The sequence below is a fragment of the Bos taurus genome, chromosome 12, assembly GCF_002263795.3.
Source record: "Bos taurus isolate L1 Dominette 01449 registration number 42190680 breed Hereford chromosome 12, ARS-UCD2.0, whole genome shotgun sequence".
Taxonomy (NCBI): domain Eukaryota; kingdom Metazoa; phylum Chordata; class Mammalia; order Artiodactyla; family Bovidae; genus Bos; species Bos taurus.
The window spans coordinates 27,683,693-27,704,123 of record NC_037339.1 but is presented as its reverse complement, the minus strand read 5'-3'; the positions used below and the strand labels follow the sequence as shown (position 1 = coordinate 27,704,123).

Genomic DNA, 20,431 nt, shown 5'->3' with positions numbered 1-20,431 from the left:
TACAATCCTTTGGCCACCTGATACGAAGTGCTGACTCATTTGAAAAGACTCTGATGCTGGGAAAGATTGAACGCAAAAGAAGAAGAGGGTGGCAGAGAATGAGATGGTTAGATAGCATCACTGACTCAATGGACATGAATTTAAAAAAGCTCCGGGAGATAGTGGAGGACAGAGGAGCCTGGCATGCTACTGTCCACAGGGTTGCAAAGAGTCAGACATGACTTAGTGACCATTATAACAGCAACAAATCAATGCAGTAGTATAAAACATACATCATATAATTTTTCATTAAATTTTGTTATAATAATTGAAAATCAATGAGTACACTTAACAAGCATTTATCAGATGATAAGGACAGAAATATTATGTTATGAGACAAATAAAAGCTCTGAATGCAAAGTCAGTGGACTAACCTGTAAGAACTGGGAGTGTGAATTAATTAGCTTAAAATCCAACATTTTTTTCTCCTTATTGGTTGAGAATTCTTGTAATCATAAAAAATGTTTGGTTTTATGATTTACCTTTGAATTTCCTAGCCCAGTACAATATCACAGACCTAGTAAAAACTGCAATGTCTTGATCTGGTTATCTAGATTTACAAGAGGCATGATCCACCCTAAGATAATTGGTAAAAGTAAAAGACTCCAAGATTTGATAATCTAGAAGAGTAGGTAAGGTGTATGCTGCTGCTGCTAAGTTGCTTCAGTCATGTCCAACTCTGTGCGACCCCATAGATGGCAGCCCACCAGGCTCCCCCGTCCCTGGGATTCTCCAGGCAAGAACACTGGAGTGGGTTGCTATTGCCTTCTCCAGGTAAGATGTGTATATGTATATGTATATATATATGTATATGTATATGTGTATATATATATATACACACACACACACAAACCCCAATAGAAAGCTATTCAATGAAGAATTTAGTATGACAAAGAATGAACTGATTTTAATAAGTGCAATTAACACTACTTTATGTATATCTTACAGATATTAGTGAAAGAAAATTCACTACATTTTCATGTGCTGTTGAAAATCCAGCTGGATGAAGATGAAGTTGAGTTCTCTACTCTGAATGAGATCACAGTCTAGAGCAGAAGACAGCCCCAAAGGGAAAAGATTGTGATCGTTTGGAACAAACATACCAGTAGAGGTGACTATAAGAAATGATGGTTGCTCAGAGAAAGGGTCTCATATAAAGAATCAGGGGGAGGTTTGTGTAGAGGGTAGTATTTAAGATCATTCTTGATGAATAATTTCACTGGGAAAATAAGGCGGAGAGGGGAATTCCAGACAGAAGGGACAACATGTACAAAGGAAAGAGGCAGAGGGGAGGGAAGCATGAGTCTTTGGGGAAATACTGTAAACTAATTATAGGGAAGAGTGTAAAACAATGGGGTTAGAAAGATAAGATGGGTAGATGATAGAGGAATTTGTATACTATATGAAGTCCTTGGGAATATGTATACTATATGAAGGCCTGTGGGTGATAAGGACTCCAAAACTATAGGCTTTATAATGGTAATTCCCAAAGTGACACGAGGGATGCACTTGAGGAAGGAAGAGTTTGGACACAAGCTCAAATAAAACCAAGACCTGCTGAAACAGAAGGACATGAAATAGACTATCTGTGATGACGCGGTCATTATGAGTAATATTTAGGAGGGGATGAAGAGCAAGGGAAGTGAGAGAGAGGGAGGGAGAGAGGTCATCTTGGGTAGTTTTCAGGTTTTGATGCAGGTAAGGTGGTTCACAGAGGTGTCATGCTAATGAAGATGAGCAATAGGGGAGGTGGTCAGGGGTTTGGAATATAAGGAATTCTACTTTTAGACACATTGAATTTGAAAAGACTGAGGGACACACAGTGGGGGCTGTATAAAGAAGCTGGAGTCCAGGAAAGTGGTCTGGACTGAATGAACACAAAATATCTGTGAGAATTCCAGCTCTGAAAGAAGATGAGCTGGTTAGGGAAAGTGTGCTTATAATCAAGAATAGGAGAGGCAGAGACAAGAGTCTGGGGGCATTGCAGTATTTACTACGCTGAAGGAAATGACGAGACGAGGGTGATAAAGAGTATGACAAAACGGGAAGATCTTAAGCAGGAGGAGTAGGTAGATTAATAGAAAGAAGTTGAAAATTAACAACCCAGAAGATTCTAAAACTTGGTAATTATGAAGTGATCTTGGCTAGATCCAGGGGATAGAAATTTGAACAGGATAAATTAAGGAATACAGGGGAAATAAAGTAATCTAATCCCAAGCAGCTTGATTTAGAGAGGTTGAAGGATGAAAAAAGTGCTAGTCTTGGAAAGCAGTTTCTTGGAGGGCTTTTGTAAATTTGAAGAGATTTTAGTACCTTTAGGGCCTGAGGAGGAGGAGCTCAGTGAAGACTGCAGTTGCAGTTGTAAGGGAGCAGAGATCCTGAGGAGGGAGCAGGCAGGCAAGAGGGAGGGAGGCGGGTGCAGGGCCTGATGGGGAAGAAGACAAGGAGGGTGGGGGCTGACAGCGTGGCTGAGGTGGACCAGCACGGGGACAGCGGATGAAGTCCGGGCAGCGAGCGGTGGCGCACCTGAGGGGCTGCAGGTTCTCGAGGGATGTGGAGGTCAGGACGAGGGAGGTCTGGAGCTGAAGAGGAGGCACAGGGGAAATCTATTTACCGATGCAGAAGCAGCACAGTGTTTCCTTCCTGCAGTCCTCAGACTACAGTCTCATACTCAGATATATTTATACTTCATATAAGTATAAAACTATGCTGTAGCTATTTCACAAATTTATCTCTCTTCTCAAGCAAACGGTGGATAGTGGAAAATTATGACGCACCTTTCTATTTCTTTGGAGGCATTACGGTACTGTATATCAGAAAAACCTGGGGTTTTGAGATAGACACATTGAGTTTGAGTCTTGAATCTGTCGGTGACTAGTTATACGGTTTTAGGCTACTTTTCTCCCCTGGCTGAGACTTAGTTTGCTTATCTGTAAAATGGAGATAGTAACACAGTCCTCATAAGGACACAAGGATTAAATTTAAAAATTGTGTGCCATCTCTCATCCATGGCATCCAGGACCAGATTGGACACACGATAAACTTCATTTGTGCCTTCTATGAGGAGCCTGGAACACCTATGTGCATACATGAAAATATCCTTCTCTTTCAATTACTATATTCACTTTCATCTCTAACTTTGAAAATACTGCCTTCCATTAAAGAAGGTATGGAAAAGCCGCCATTCCATCACACCTTAATTCTGTCCTTTGGTGATCATACCTTCCTCCTGACTGTTAGGTGTGCTCAAGTAAGGAATCCAGATCAAGAGTTTGGTTTGGCTCTTACCACATGGCAGGCCTCCTTCGGCAACATCCCCTCCAGGTTTGACTGCTTTGTAGGCCTATTTGCCTTGGCTTTCAGGCTTGTTTTTATAGACCAGTCCTGCCAACTTTTAAGATTACACAAGATTATAGTGGCATATTTTATTTAATGCTTCATTTTCTTTAGAAGAGTGGTTTTTGGTTTTTTAAAAAAACAAACTCCTCATAAGCCTGATGACTTGCTCAGCTGAATATAGGCCAACTGAGAAGAATTGGGTCACCAAGTTCTGGACACACAGCCCTGGAAAATGTCAGGAGTTGGATGGTCTACTCCTTTGTCTGGACCCAGCTCAAGTATCTTCCTGAATGAATCCTAAGTGCTTTAAGAAATAAAAGTACTCTTAAGAATCTGTTTTCTTCTAAGTATGGAAGAAGCACTGGTGATACTGGTTTGGGGGGAGCATCCTTTTCATTTTGAATTTGAAAACCACAGGACAATCAGTAGTTTAAGGAAATGCCAATAAAAGATGAAGTATCAGTTCAGTTCAGTTGCTCAGTTGTGTCTGACTCTTTGTGACCCCATGAATCGCAGCATGCCAGGCCTCCCTGTCCATCACCAACTCCCGGAGTTCACCCAGACTCACGTCCATCGAGTCGGTGATGCCATCCAGCCATCTCATCCTCTGTCGTCCCCTTCTCCTCCTGCCCCCAATACCTCCCAGCATCAGGATCTTTTCCAATGAGTCAACTCTTCGCATGAGGTAGCCAAAGTATTGGAGTTTCAGCTTTAGCATCAGTCCTTCCAATGAACACCCAGGACTGATCTCCTTTAGAATGGACTGGTTGGATCTCCTTGCAGTCCAAGGGACTCTCTCAGGAGATAATAATAATGTAGTATTGCTATTTTATCTGTGTTAATGGAGAACTGGGACTTTAAAACTATCTACCAAAATCTAATTTGACATCATCTTTAGATATAAATAACTGTATAGACACTTTGCGGTATGCTGTAATTTAAATATTAAGAAAAGAAAAGCATTTCCAAAAAATGAAAAGTTAGAAAAACAAAGATGAGGGAGGTCATATTTTTGGTCCAGCAATTTGGTCCTCAACAGCAGGAAAAAAAAATGGCCTGACTCCTTGCTTCTCTGTTCCTGCCAACCTCTGTGTAAAGGTGCTCATGAGTAGTGAAAAGAATAAAAGGAATGTAGCGGGAAGAAGAAACTTAAAAAGCAAGGCTGGTGAGTTAATGACATGAAACCCACATGGTATATAGATAGTCCTTAAACAACTATAGCTGACTTTTTTTTCTCATGTTGACTTAATGCCTGGTCTCCTAACTTTAAGGGCTTCTGACTTGCGGTGGCTGGAAATGTGCTGGTTGGATCTTCTGCTCAGGAAGCAATATCTCCTCTAGATCCACCACCTTCTTGGTGTTGAGGCCATGCTTCCTGCAGGCTGCTCCCACCCAGTGAGTGAAGCTGGTGGGGGTACTAACACAGCCCTTTCTAGTCAGAGGCAGGACACTTCCTATGCACGACTTTGTTACAGGACTTCCCACTGGTCTGGCCAAGCCTTTCTCGGAACTACACTTGGTCTGCAACCCCTCCTTCCCGCTCTCCTTCTGTAAGTGCCAGACCTCCAATATAGTAGGGAGGCTACTCCCAGGTTTCTCTGATCCTGTTCTCAACAAACCCCTTGCATGGTTAATCCTACCTTGGCATCTGCCTCTTGGCAGACATGAATTAACACATTCATCCAGTATCTTTTATTTGTTTTACACTCACAAGTAGGCATATACACAGAAAAAAGTTGAAGCAAAGAAAGATTTAATAAACTGCCAAAGGAGATATGATAACTCAAACACCAATCTCTGCTTCATCTTGAGGCCTGAGGCTCCTGAAGCCCCACAGTCTTTCACTTAACCAACATTTATTGAATGTCTCCTATATGCCTCCTACGGCTCTGGACCCTATCCTAAGAGTAAAGGACTCCTTTGAGTGGCATGCTCAGATTCGTGATATAATAAGATCATTCTGTTGCAAAGCATAGAAGTAACTCAAGGGAACAAGGCCAGAGGAGAGGAGGCCAGTTTGGAGGCTGGTGCAGTCATCCAAAGAGAAAACGGTAGCACGTGTGAGAAGAGCCCCAGCATAGATAAAAGAGGTGGGGAGACATTTAACTGGAAATTTTAGTGATTCAACATATATTTACTCCAGATCAGCCCTGCCCTTGGCTACACTCTGGGAAGACAGGAAACAACAGACACATTCCCAACTGTTCAGAAGCATTTGAATGACTTCTGGTCAGAGACGTGTGTGTGTGTGTGTGTGTGTGTGTGTGTGTTTGTGTGAAGGAACTTTTGCTCAACTCAGTCACTTAAAGCCCAGAGATATAATGGAAAACAGGAGGCGGGGGGACCTCCTACACCAATAAAACAAGAAAATGGCCTTGTGCCTAAACCACAGACTATGACACACAGAAGTCAATTACAGTGGGAAGCTCTGCCAGAACGAGGGTGCTGAGAGTGGCCCCAAACCTCAGACTCTGAACAGGATGCAGACTTCCCCGAAAATAAGTGTCACAACAGTAGAAGGTCTGACTAGTGACCCTCTGATTAGGACAACTAGTACAGGGCAGTTTGGGAGAAGTGAGGAGTGCCTTGGGTGATGTGTCTGTCCTATGGACACCCTGGTCTGGATTTCCCTTGGAAGGGCCCTTCTGAGTACTGAACTGTGTACACACCATGTTTATTATAATTATTCTTAATCTTGTGATTTTTCATTTTTACAGCTTTATTGAGGTATAGATGACCCAGAAAAAACTGCATAGATTTAAAGCATACAGTGTAGTAACTTTGGACATATGCATGTATCTGGGAAAACATCATCACAATCAAGATGCTAACCATCTACTCTCCAAAGTTTCCTTGTGCCCCTTTGTAATCATCTTTCACACCCTCTCTTGCCTCCCACATCCAGTCGCAGACAACCTGTGATCTGCCTTCTTTCACTATAGATTAGTCTGCATTCTTAAGAATTTGATATAAATGGAATCATGCAGTATTTACTGTTTTTCCTAGCTTCTTTCATTTAACAGAATGCATTTGAGTTCCAGTCCCTTTAATTTTAGCCATTCTAATAGGTATTAATTTTTTGTGGTTTAAATTTTCATTTCCCCAATAACTAATGATACTGTCACTTTTTCATACTTACTTACTTTGAACAAATTTCCTTTGAATCATCTGCCCATTTTTAAAATGGTTGATCATTTTTTCATCATTGCCTTTATGCTGCTGCTGCTGCTGCTAAGTAGCTTCACTCGTGTCCGACTTTGTGCGACCCCATAGACAGAAGCCCACCAGGCTCCCCCGTCCCTGGGATTCTCCAGGCAAGGACACTGGAGTGGGTTGCCATTTCCTTCTCCACATTGCCTTTATAGAGTTCTTCATATATTACGTATACAAGTCTTTTATCAGATAAGTGATTCGTGAAGATTTTCTTTTAGTCCGTGGCTTCTCTTTTCATTCTAGAAGTTCTTAATATTGAAAATGTCCAATTCTGTAACGGATTATTTATGGTTTCAATCTAAGAAATACTTGCTTTACCCAAGGTCAGAAAGATTTTTCACTTGTGTTTTACGGGTTTAGATTTTACATTTGTCTCTGATCCCTTTTGAGATAATTTTTGTTAGTAGTAAGTCTGAACCAAGGTTCCTTTTTTCACACATGAATATCCCATCATCTCAGTACCATCTGCTGAAGAGACTGTCTTTTCTCCATTGAATTGCCTTTACCCTTTTGTCTGTCTTCTTTTGCATTACTTTATATATTTTATGGTGCCATTTTAACTCCTCAATTGGTTTATAAGCTGTAACTCTGAATTTTGTAGTTGTTGTTGATTAGGTTCTTAGTCCTTAGATTGGGGTTTACAGTTTACATCTTTGACTTACTGGTCTACTTTCAAGTAGTATCACATCACTTCATGCATGGTACATAAAACTCAAAACACTTCTCCGTATTCCTCCTCCTTTAGGACTGTAACCTTCATACATTTTATGTCCACATCTGTTATAAACTTCCAAACACAATGCTGTTGTATTTGCTTTAAACAATTATTTTTAAAGAGATGGAGTGAGTGATAGTTGCTCAGTTGTGCCCGACTCTTTGCAACCCCATGGACTGTAGCCTGCCAGGCTCCTCTGTCCATAGAATTCTCCAAGCAAGAATACTGGAGTAGGTTGCCATTTCCTTCTCCAAAAGAGATGGAAAATATTTTAATTGCACTTACCTGCATATCCATCATTTCCCACACTCTTCATTCCTTTGTACAGATCCAGATTTTCATCTGGTATCATTTTCCTTTAACCTGGGGACTTCCTGTAATATCTCTTATAGTATAACTCTGCTGGTAATGAATTCTATGATTTTTTTAATGTAAAAGATAGTTATTTGAAAGATATTTTTTCAAGGTATGGAATTCTACTTTAAATATATTATGCCATTGGCTTGCATTGTTTCCAAACAAAAATCTGAGGTCATTTTTATTTATTCCTTTGTATTAAATATACCTTTTTCCTCTCTGATGGCTTTTAAGATTATCTTTTATCATTGGCTTTAAATAATTTCATTGTAATGTGTGTTAGTGTAATGTGCTTTCAGTTTTTTTATGTTTGGAGTTTTCTGTTAGTTTTGTGGGTCTGAAGTTTTCATTAAATTTTGAAAAATTAAGGGACTTCTCTGGTGGTCCAGTGGTTAAGACTCTGTGCTCCCAACAGTGGCTAAGACTGAGTTCTCAGTGAATGAGGCCTGGGTTCTATCATTGGTCAGGGAACTAGATTCCACCTGCTACAACTAAGAGTTCGCATGCCACAACAAAAGATCCTGCATGCTACAAAGAAGATCAAAGATTCCAAGTGCCGCAACTAAGCCCCTACACAGCCAAATAAATGAACTTTTTTTTAATCTGGAAAAGTTGCTATTCTTTTTGCAATTTTTTTTTCTGTTTCCCCTTTTCTCACTTCCAATTACATGTATATTAAGCTGCCTAAAGTTATCTTGTAGCTGATTGACTTTTAAAAGAATATATTTTATTTTTTAAATCAATTTTAGATGTATAGCAAAGCTGAGTGGAAGATAAAGAGTTTTCATATACTGTCTACATAAACACATAACTTCCACCACTATTGACATCCTCCACCAGAGTGGCACATGTATTAAAACTGATGAATTTACACTGACACATAATTGTCACACAAAGTCCATAGTTTACCATAGAGTTCAATCCTCGTATTGCACATGCTATGGGTTTAAATGTATGACATGTATTCAACATTGGAGTATCATAAGAGCAGAAAAAAACTTCTCTGTTCTGCCCATTCATTCTCCCCCCTCCCCTAAGCCCTGGTAACCACCAATTTTTCACTGTTTGCTTGTTTTTGCCTTTTCCAAAATGCCACATGATACTGCAGAGCTTTTTCAGATTTACACATTCAAATTTCCTCCATGTTTTTTCATAGCTTGATAGCTCATTTCCTTTTAGCACTGAGTAATAGCCCATTGTCTGGATGTATCACAGTTTACTTATCTATTCATCTATTTTTTCCATCTACTGAAAGATATCTTCAGTTCAGTTCAGTTCAGTTGCTTAGTCGTGTCCAACTCTTTGCGACCCCATGGACTGCAGCATACCAGGCCTCCCTGTCCATCACCAACTCCCAGAGATTACTCAAACTCATGTCCATTGAGTTGGTGATGCCACCCAACCATATCTTAGTTACTTCCAAGTGAATAAAGCTGTTTTAAACTTTCAGGTGCAGGATTTTCTGTGACGTAAGTTTTTAACCCCTTTGGATAAATACCAAGGAGCTTGATTGCTGGATCATATGATGAGAGCGTGTTTAGGTTGTAAGGAATTGCCAAACTGCCTTTCAGAGTGGCTGTACAATTTTCCATTCTCACAAGCAATGAATAAGGGCTCCTACGGCTCCATTTCCTTGTCAGTGTTTTGAATTTTGGCCACTCCAATTAACATGTAGTGGTATCTCATCATTGTTTTAATTTGCATTTCTCTGATGATGTCTGATGTAGAGCAGTTCATATGCTTTTGCCACATGTAGATCTTCTTTGGTAAAGTGTGCTCCCTCCGCATTCTTTTCTCTTTGAGTTTCACTTTTGATAGCTTTTATGTTTTCAGTTTCACTCACTGATTTTTCCTCTGTAGGGTTTCAACTATTAGTCAAATGCAGTGCATTTTTTTTTTCACCTCACATATTCATTTCTAGAAGTTTATTTTATAAATGAACTTTTATAAGTTCATTTTATATATATTTTATGTCTCTGCTTAACATACTCAATCTTTCTTCTAGCTTCTTGAACACATGCAATGTGGTTATAATAGAAATTTTAATGTCCTTGTCTAAGAATGCTATCATCTGTGACATTTCTGAGTTTGTTTCTATTTATTACTGTTTCTCCTTATTATGAGTCACATTTTCCTACATTCGTGATAATTTTTAATTGGATGCCAGTCTTTGTAAATTTTTCCCTGTTGAGAGCTGAGTATTTCTGTATTCCTATAAATACTCTTGAACTTTGTTCTGGGATGCAGCTAGATCAGTTGGAAATGATTTAATCACTTGTTTTTACGCTTTGCTGTGTGGCATCAGACTAGCAGCCTTTACTCCGGGGCTGGTTTTTCACCACTACTTAAGTGATTCCCTTTGAGTACCCTACTCAATATCCTGTAAATTACAAGGAGTTTTTTCTCTCTGGCTGAAGAGAACACAAACTATTCTGAATCCTGGGTAACTCTGAGATTGCTATCTTGAATCATTGTTAATGGTTCTTCCGCTGTCCTTGGGTGGTTTCTTCACCTGCATGTGCTGATCAGTACTCAGCTGCAGATTTGGGAGTAGTAGAGAAACTCTCTACAGCCTCTTAGAGCCCTTTCCTTCTGTGAAGCTCTTCCACAGTATTTTACCTTAAATTCTAGCTGAACTGGCCTCCCTGTGATACCAACATTTTCTTATAAGTCAGGGAGACAGTCAAGGTCCTACTTGGGTTCCCCCTCCCTACACTGCAGCCTAGAAATTTTCCTTAGACAGTAAGCAGGGGCAACTCTATGGCTCATCTTGTTTGTTTCTCATTTTCCAGGGTTCACTTTTCTGTGCTGTCTAATGTCCAATATCTGAAAATCTTTCTTTTATACATGTCATCAGTTTCTTTAGTTGCTTCCAACAGGAAGGTATATCTTGTTCTTGTTATTCTATTGTATCTGGAAGTGGAAGTCCCAAACTATTCTTGTAAAATTAGTTTCTATCATCTATCTATCTATCTATCTGTTAAGAGATTTATGAAAGGAAGGTCAATAGTGTTAGCAAAGGTTGTTTCCAGGTCATGGGCTTGGGGTAATATTTTACTTCTTTGTTTGTGTTTTTCTTTTCCTTAATTTTTAATGTTGACATACATAGCTTTTACTTTTTAAAAAGTTTGTGACATACATCTCATAAATTCAGAAAAGAGAAGAAATTAGGACATATTGAGGGCCTGCTCTGTGCTCAGTTCAGTTCAGTTGAGTCGCTCAGTCGTGTCCGACTCTTTGCGACCCCATGAATCGCAGCACGCCAGGCCCCCCTGTCCATCACCAACTCCCGGAGTCCACTCAAACTCACATCCATCGAGTTGGTGATGCCACCCAGAAATCTCATCCTCTGTCGTCCCCTTTTCTTCCTGCCCCCAATCCCTCCCAGCTTCAGAGTCTTTTCCAATGAGTCAACTTTTCGCATGAGGTGGCCAAAGTATTGGAGTTTCAGCTTTAGCATCAGTCCTTCCTAAGAAATCCCAGGACTGGTCTCCTTTAGAATGGACTGGTTGGATCTCCTTGCAGTCCAAGGGACTATCAAGAGTCTTCTCCAACATCACAGTTCAAAAGCATCAATTCTTCGGCACTCAGCTTTCTTCACAGTCCAACTCTCACATCCATCCATGACCACAGGAAAAACCATAGACTTGACTAGACGGACCTTTGTTGGCAAAGTAATGTCTCTGGTTTTGAATATGCTATCTAGGTTGGTCATAACTTTCTTTCCAAGGAGTAAGCGTCTTTTAATTTCATGGCTGCAGTCACCATTTGCAGTGATTTTGGAGTCCAAAAAAATAAAGTCTGACACTGTTTCCCCATCTATTTCCCATGAAGTGATGGGACCAGATGCCATGATCTTCATTTTCTGAATGTTTAGCTTTAAGTCAACTTTTTCACTCTCTCACTTTCATCAAGAGGCTTTTAAGCTCCTCTTCATTTTCTGCCATAAGGGTGGTGTCATCTGCATATGTGAGGCGATTGATATTTCTCCCGGCAATCTTGATTCCAGCTTGTGCTTCTTCCAGTCCAGCGTTTCTCATGATGTACTCTGCATAGAAGTTAAATAAGCAGGGTGACAATATACAGCCTTGACATACTCCTTTTCCTGTTTGGAACCAGTCTGTTGTTCCATGTCCAGTTCTAACTGTTGCTTCCTGACCTGCATATAGGTTTCTCAAGAGGCAGGTCAGGTGGTCTGGTATTCCCATCTCTTTCAGAATTTTCCACAGTTTATTGTGATCCACACAGTCAAAGGCTTTGGCATAGTCAATAAAGCAGAAATAGATGTTTTTTTGGAACTCTCTTGCTTTTTTGATGATCCAGCAGATGTTGGCAATTTGATCTCTGGTTCTTCTGCCTTTTCTAAAACCAGCTTGAACACCTGGAAGTTCACGGTTCATGTATTCCTGAAGCCTGGCTTGGAGAATTTTGAGCATTACTTTACTAGTGTGTGATATGGGTGCAATTGTGCAGTAGTTATTGCTGTTATCCCACCCTACATACATATTTACTACATATTAGGCATTGTGTTAAGCACTTTGTATGGATTATCTCATTTAATCCTCAGAATAATACTATGAAGAACATATTATTACTATTTCTTTTTTTATATAGAAAATGAAACTGAAGTTTATGTGGTTCAGGAAACCTTTGCTTCACAAGTAAGACTCAGAACCAGGAGTCAGCCCTGAACTGCCAGATCCAAGGCTCATCTCTTAACCAATACACCAGGATCTTTCTCACTTATAAAAATATAAACTCCAACTAATATGACATTGTAAATCAATTGCATTTGAATAAAATAAATATTTAAAAAACAAATTCTGGTAATATTAAGAATCAAGAGTTACAATGCCATGGTTTCTGTGTCTTTGCACCTTAAGACGGTAGGTGTTGTGAGAGTGCATCAGAGGGAAGAAACACTGAAACCATAATCACAGAAAACTAGCCAATCTGATCACATGGACCACAGCCTTGTCTAATTCAAGGAAACTAAGCCATGCCATGTGGGGCCACCCAAGATGGGCGGGTCATGGTGGAGAGGTCTGACAGAATGTGGTCCACTGGAGAAGGGAATGGCAAACCACTTCAGTATTCTTGTCTTGAGAACCCCATGAACAGTATTAAAAGGAAAAATGATAGGATACGGAAAGAGGAACTCCCCAGGTTGGTAGGTGCCAAATATGCTACTGGAGACCAGTGGAGAAATAACTCCAGAAAGAATGAAGGGATGGAGCCAAAGCAAAAACAATACCCTGTTGTGAGTGTGACTGGTGATAGAAGCAAGGTCTGATGCTGTAAAGATCAATATTGCATAGGAATCTGGAATGTTAGGTCCATGAATCAAGGCAAATTGGAAGCAGTCAAACAAGAGATGGCAAGAGTGAACGTCAACATTCTAGGAATCAGCGAACTTAAAATGGACTGGAATGGGTGAATTTAACTAAGATGCCCATTATATCTACTACTGTGGGCAAGAATCCCTTAGAAGAAATGGAGTAGCCATCATGTTCAACAAGAGAGTCCAAAATGCAGTACTTGGATGCAATCTCATAAACTACAGAATGATCTCTGTTCATTTCCAAGGCAAACCATTCAATATCACAGTGATCCAAGTCTATGCCCCAACTAGTAATGCTGAAGAAGCTGAAGTTGAATGGTTCTATGAAGACCTACAAGACCTTTTAGAACTAACACCCAAAAGAGATGTCCTTTTCATTATCAGATCAGATCAGATCAGATCAGTAGCTCAGTCGTGTCCGACTCTTTGCGACCCCATGAATCGCAGCACGCCAGGCCTCCCTGTCCATCACCAACTCCCGGAGTTCACTCAGACTCACGTCCATTGAGTCAGTGATGCCATCCAGCCATCTCATCCTCTGTCGTCCCCTTCTCCTCCTGCCCCCAATCCCTCCCAGCATCAGTCTTTTCCAATGAGTCAACTCTTCGCATGAGGTGGCCAAAGTACTGGAGTTTCAGCCTTAGCATCATTCCTTCCAAAGAAATCCGAGGGATGATCTCCTTCAGAATGGACTGGTTGGATCTCCTTGCAGTCCAAGGGACTCTCAAGAGTCTTCTCCAACATCACAGTTCAAAACCATCAATTCTTCGGCACTCAGCCTTCTTCACAGTCAACTCTCACATCCATACATGACCACTGGAAAAACCACAGCCTTGACAAGATGGACCTTTGTAGGCAAAGTAATGTCTCTGCTTTTTTGGCCCATGTACTCACTGAGATACTGGTTAACATGGAGTTCCCTTCACCTTCAGTATTGATGAATAATTATAAAATTGGAATAACTTACATTTCATTCGACAAATGTTTAAGGAATGGTGTTTACTAGGTACTTCTACAGACATTGCATACATGATTGTGAAGTGGAAACACTGGTGAAGAGATGATACTAGAGGAGAGGGGACAGAAAAAACCTAATAAAAGTTTATAAGTATTAGTTGCACGTGAGAATCTGTGTGACAGTAAAGGCAGGCATTTTTATCCCACTTTACATAGAAGGAAATTGAGATACCTGTTTTAAGATTAGTCTAATCCTATACAAGGAGCTAATGACAGAGCCAGAAATAGGACCCTGGTCACCTGACCACAGCATCCCGAATAATCTATTCCAAGCAAGATGGAAATGAAGGGAAGATGATGTTCATAAGACACCAGCTATACTGTTTTTAACAAGTCAGTGTTAGGTTGATCTAAAAATATACAGGAAGTGTTTCTGTTTTTCCATAGGAAAAAAAGAGTATGAAATTGCCCTCACCCTATAGTCACACACAGAGAAGCAGAGATCTGTCTTCAGTGATGTGTTACAATGATCCTTCTGTGTCATTCAAAAATAGAAACCAGCCATGCAGGGTAGCAGCTGCTGATTCCTCAAAATGCATGACAGTGATGGCTGAATCACAATATTTCATGCTTAGCTTCTAAGTACACAGATCAATTTAAGAAAACTCTCAATTCTTTTTTTATTTGGGTTCTGCTTCTAGAATGGGGAGGAATATCTCCCTCAGGAGGTTATTTCCATTCTAAAATATAACATGTGCACAACTGTGTTTCAGAAGTGATTGATTACCAGAGTGGATACATTCACCATTCAGTCACATTAGCTCCCTGCTTTTTTTGGCTCTGTGGGGAAAAAGGCACGTGACCATCGGATTTTATGCCTATCTGTAATGAAAACATGTTTCCACTTTTTAAGGTAAAACCCAATGACCTTCCTCTGAAATATTCAAGGATTTTTTTTGAAATAGACACAAATCTTTGTGGCATTAATAAGCCAAGCAGCATTAGAGACACTTCTAACCCAAATTTACTGTTTTCTACATAACTAAAATAGGAAATGAGGTTAACTCTACAGAAAGAATAGTCTTTTATTGTGGGTTCTTTACATAAAGCCAATTTGCAGAGAAAGATTCAATATTCTATACTGACGAATTCATTTTTAAAACAAAAGGCCAGAAAATGAATTTATATTACATACTCACCTTTAATCAAATTATAAAACAGATCCTGCCTTTATTTTTTAACCTATAATCTCGAGTGGATTGAGCCAGTCTTTTTTGTTGTTGTTTTTGTTTACTTTTTATAACAAGTCTTTTTTATTTAGAACTTTGTCATTAGCTTGTCATTATTTTCTAAGTTCAATCATTAAAAAATAAAAACACATGCCAGAATTTCTCAACCTTGGCACTATTGACATTTGAGGCTGCAACTATTTTGTCATAGTGGTGGGGTTGGGGTGAGGAGCTGTCCTGAGCATTGTAGATGTTTAGCAGCATCCCTCATCCCTATCAACCAGACACTGGTAGTAGCGTCCCCTAAACTGTGACTTGTATCAGTACAAGCCAAAATGTTTCCAGGCATTGCCAACTGTCTTCTAGCAGAAGCAGAGAAGCAAAATCACTCAGCTGAGAACCATGGGCATATACTAATGCTTTTATATAACTCAGTGCAGCTTATTGCTCAGTACTGAAAACTAAGACATGAAACAATTCATCATGCAGCAAAACTGCATCCAGGAAATGCCCTCAGCAGCTCAGCTTTCTAGTTCATTTAGGATAGTGCAGAATCACGTGTATGTGAAGGAAGGAGCTGGGGCTCTTTGAGTGAGAAGTTGATCTAACACTGCAGAGAATAAGTATAAACAAATTATTCACCCTGTGCTTTCCCTACAGTCCTGGGGTTCAATTTAATCCTGGCCAAGTCCATTCTGTTTCCTCTTCCTAGAATATCTTTGTCGTTATGCTAACTTCTATTTCTTCTTTATAGTTTATCTTGTCATTATCTGATTGGAAAATGTTGACTGTCTCAGACTGAATTAAGAGCTCTGTGCTCCAGCAACCAATGCTTGCATACCTCTGCCATAGCAAAAATAGCAAAGTACTGACTACATTTGTTTACCTGGTATAGCTTCTCTTAGTTCATGATTAGTTCCTAGAGGGTGGGGATCATATCTTATCTTTGAATCTCTACATTTAGCATAGTGCCTGATGAATATAATATAAGCCTATAATATACATGGTGGCTCAGAAGTTAAAGCATCTGCCTGCAATGCGGGAGACCTGGGTTTGATCCCTGGGTTGGGAAGATCCCCTGGAGAAGGAAATGGCAACCCACTCCAGTATTCTTGCCTGGAGAATCCCATGGACGGAGGAGCCTGGTGGGCTACAGTCCACGGGGTCACAAAGAGTCGGACACGACTTCACTTTCACAATATACATAGAGGCATACTATTAAATGAATGAATGGCATTCCAAACATCATTATACTAGCATGTAATAGCTCCTTTAGATTTTTATGCAGGCTGTGAGAAGGAAGTAGAAAAATCAGAGGGAGGTAATTTGATCCTAAATAATTCATAGTCTGGTAAGGCAAACTACACCTTTGTTTTGCTAACAACCTAAGCAGTATGAAAATATTTATAGTCTATTATATTGTAAACACATTGACATTATCACTTAATCTTCATAATGACCCAATGTGGAAGGTACATTATTGCCTCCATATATTGTTTATGGTGAAACTGAGGCTCAAAGAGGTCTGTAACTTGCCTGTAGTGACTGACAGAGTTAAAACTTCACCCTTTTAGACTACAAAGTCACATCATCTTTCCTGATACCTGACAGGCTCTTGTTCTGTGAGTGTCAAACTACTGAAATTATTGGTGAGGACCTAAAACTTTCAAATGTTGTTCCTGGGGTACCTTATCAGAAACTCCTAAAAGAATTTTGAAAATAATTATATGATACTACATGAGTTTGAGCAGGCTCCAAGAGTTGGTGATGGACAGGGGAGTCGGGAGTGCTGCAGTCCATAGGATAGCAAAGAGTCGGACACGACTGAGTGACTGAACTGAACTGAACTGAACTGATACTTTTTAAAGTTGCATATCTAAAAATTTTCACTATACATTTAAATAGCAGTGAAGGATATAAGTCCTGTAATATCGTAAATAGGGCTCCCCCAGTGGCTCAGTGGTAAAGAATTCACCTGCAATGCAGGAGATGCAGGAAAGGTGGGTTTGATCCCTGGATTGGGAAGATTCCCCTGGAGGAAGAAATGGCAACCCACTCCCCAGTATTCTTGCTGGGAAAATCCCATGGACAGAGGAGCCTGGTGGGCTAGAGTCCATAGGGTCACAGAGTCGGACGTGACTGAGCAACCGAGCAGGCATGCCCACACATATTGTAAATACTATACTTTATAATGAAATTGTGACATCACTCTTTTCAATGCGTCCAGTGGAATCTATATTCCATAACAATTCGATTTCCACCATTGCTCACTTTTAAAAAATGAAGTAAAATAAAAGGTCAAATAACAAATTGGGAAAATAATATTTGTGGCATATCACATTCAAAGGGTTTATATCTAATTAGGTGCCTCTGGGACTTCCCTGGCAGTTCAGTGGTTAATACTTTGCCTTTCAATGCAAGGAATGCGGGTCTTATCCCTGATCCAGGAGCTAGGACCCCACATGCCTCAGGACCGAAAAAAAAAAATACTCACAACATAAAACAGAAGCAATATTGTAACAAATTCAATAAACAACTTAAAATGGTCCACATCAAAAAAATCTTTAAAAAAGAAAATATTAGGTGTCTCCTAATGGAGGAAGACAATGCAATCTATGAGGTAATCTCACCAAAAAGTATTGAACCACAATCTATTTATGCTTCTAGATCCAACTGCTTACCAATTTACAGGAAATACAGAGAACAAAGGAAAATGCTAAATGCAATCATCAAAGTCCAGTCTGTATGAAGCTCTACAGAATTTTTTCAACAATAATTTGATAAGGAAAAAGTTGAGAGAAAGAGAGAAAAAATAGGGGAAGATAGAATCTATATTTTAAGAGACTTAAGAGCTAGAAAACCAATTTTACTATGTAGACTTTATTTGGTTTCTGATTTAAACAAACTTAAAAAAATATGGATTGGAAATATAACCACTTGGTATTTGATGATACTAAAAATTACTGATAATTTTAGGGGTGATAATGATATTGTGTTTATGGTTTTTTTTAAGTCCTTATTGCTTAGAGATATATATTAAAATATTTACACAGATGTGTAAAATATTTACACAGATGAGTTGACACAGATGTCTTAAATTTGTTTCAGAATAATATAGCTTGGGGAAATAAATGTGTGCCAGATTATAGATGAAACAGGATTGGCATGAGTTAGCTGGAAGACAGTTACATAAGTGTTTATTTTTACTCTTTCTAATATTTTATAGGTTTGAAAATTTTCATGATGAAGAAGTGAAAACATCCATCAGCTGGAAATATTATAGTGTTTCTTTTCCTTGAGATCTACCCCACCTACCCATCCTAATTGTATCCTAATGTAAAGAGAGATCAATAGAAAGCTTTTTATTGAACACATTCATATTTCTGAAGCAAAAATAAATATACAAACACAGGTTTCTAAGTTTTAAATTTTTCATTTTAAAATTTCTCTTACAGTGATAATGATGGTATTAAAAGTATCTCCTAGGTTTTTAAAATTATTGATAATATGCAATTGATTAAAATTTAAAAATGGACATTAAAAACACTGATGAATAACTGTCAAAGATAAAAGTAAAATTTTATTTAAATTCATCTTTTCATATGACGAGTGAGGAAAGGTTTTGGAGACTTGGTTAAGGAAGGCTTTGTATTTTTAAATGTCCCATTGCTTGGTGCACCAGACAAAATTCAAGCAGAATCCATTTTGAAGTCTTGCAATACTCTAATAAGGAAAGGCTTCAGATAAAAATTTGCCCACTAGTTTGTATTTTTAAATTTTCTTTTTCTTTTCTTTTTTTGGGGGTTAAGCAAATAGTAAGAAACTAAATAATCAAACAATAAGAAAGAAAATGCTAACCTTACAGCTGACCAAAGGGCGTACATTGATTTGGGGATATTCTTGACCACTATCGTGACTAGAGTCTGGATTTGGATTAGATAAAAAACCTCCTGGATGCATTTTCTTATAGAACCATCCCAAGGGATCCTTCCTAGCAGGTAAGTCACAAGATTCTGAAGTGAGTCAAGGTTGTGAAGTCCTTGGCTGGAGGGCTCAATGATGATCCAGAATCAACCAGAACTACCTAGAGGATTTTTAGTAATAATATGATTTTGGAATGAATTTTAACTGTGGATGAAAATCTAGAACAACTGTGGTATTCTAAGACTGTCTGGTCCAGACTAGAAGCCAATTAAAATTAAAACATGACATATATATATTAAGTCCCAGGGCCAAATAAATAAGTGAGCAATCAGAAAGAGAGATGAATAAAATTAGAGCTTAAAACATTGATAACTAATTTTGATCATATCTTAGAATGTTTAAAAATTACTCTAAATTATAGCTATACATAAAGTACATGTGTTTCCTTAGTAAAATGGAGTGAGACATTTACCTAAACAAAGGCAATTCTAAATATTTTAGAGTTATACACGATGTGTACATTATTAAAAAGAAATCCAACATGGCAAGTTCCATATTCCTTAGGATGTAGTCATTTCCAAGTTGAGGGGTTGGGAGTTAGGGAAGAAAAAAATCAATAAATAAAGATAATTAACCTCATAAGATAATACTTACTAGATCCAAATTTATTCAAAGCATAAATTTCACTTAAACCTCAAAAAATCGGTTTAAGGAGACACTTTCCTCCAACTCTGGTTTTATCCCTTTTTATTCCTTTTACTATTATAACTTTTGAGACAAGTAGAAGTAAACTATTTCAATATAGGAAGTAGAAAATGGCAGATTCACATATTGCAGATCTCTAATATTCTAAATGAATTATTATGAGACATTTGTATATTAAAACTATGGATATTTACCCACTAACTCCAACTTGGTAAGTTGCAAATGCAATTAGGGAAAATGCATTCAGATTGCCTTAAATTAAATGAGTGCCAAAAATAAGCAGATGACTAATAATTTTATTACTATTTAGTTCTTCTGAAATTCAAAGGCATTTTTAACTACCAAAGTGAAATGATCCATGATGTTACAAAAGGTAAGTGAGATGAGTTTGAAAAATTAAACATATTTGTATTAGAATACTTTTGACTTTCAAAAAGTGCTCCAGAAAATTAGAAAATTGTCATTAGGTATAACATAGCCACAATATTTAGTTCTGAAACATAAAAATAATGCTTTGTTGGCATAAATTCATTTTAAAAAGAAATAAGGATTAATTCTTTGAAAGGAAAACAACATAGATTATAAAGTCCTGGAAATTTTTTTGTGCTGTAT

At 38.6% G+C, this 20,431-nt stretch overlaps 1 protein-coding gene across 4 annotated transcripts in view; it reads right to left on the bottom strand.

Annotated features, from left to right (window-relative positions):
- The window catches only part of STARD13 (StAR related lipid transfer domain containing 13), a 493,326-nt gene that overhangs the window by 309,288 nt on the left and 163,607 nt on the right, over positions 1-20,431 (bottom strand). The gene's annotated exons all lie outside the window — the stretch shown is intronic.